The 538-nt window shown below is 42.6% G+C and overlaps 1 protein-coding gene across 1 annotated transcript in view; it reads left to right on the top strand.

Annotated features, from left to right (window-relative positions):
• The window catches only part of LOTGIDRAFT_231368 (hypothetical protein), a gene marked incomplete at its 5' end in the record, with an annotated part of 17,052 nt that overhangs the window by 5,028 nt on the left and 11,486 nt on the right, over positions 1-538 (top strand). The gene's annotated exons all lie outside the window — the stretch shown is intronic.

The raw sequence follows: 538 nt of genomic DNA on the forward strand, positions 1-538 counted from the left end.
GCTACACCTGCTATCATAGGTTCACAAACATCAGCTACACCTGCTATCATAGGTTCACAAACATCAGCTACACCTGCTATCATAGGTTCACAAACATCAGCTACTCCGCTTATAATGAGCTCTCAAACACCTGCTACGCCTTCTATTGTGGCTTCTCAAACACCAGCGTCGCCTTTTATGATGGGTTCACAAACAACAGCTTTGCCTTCGATCATTGGTGCACAGACACCAGCTACTTTTTATATCACGGGTTCACAAACTCCAGCTACTTCTCCTATCATTGGCTCACAAACACTAACTACTCCTTCTATTATGGGATCACAAACACTTGCTATTCCTACTATCATGGGTTCACAAATACTAGCTACTACTTCTATCATGAGGACACAAATACTAGCTACTTCTTCTATCATGAGGACACAAATACTAGCTAATCCTTCTATCATGAGTGCACAAACACCAGCTACTCCTTCTATCATGAGAACACAAACACCAACTACTCCTGCTATCATGGGGACACAAACACCAGCTACTCCTT

This window comes from Lottia gigantea (genome assembly GCF_000327385.1).
Source record: "Lottia gigantea unplaced genomic scaffold LOTGIsca_19, whole genome shotgun sequence".
Taxonomy (NCBI): domain Eukaryota; kingdom Metazoa; phylum Mollusca; class Gastropoda; family Lottiidae; genus Lottia; species Lottia gigantea.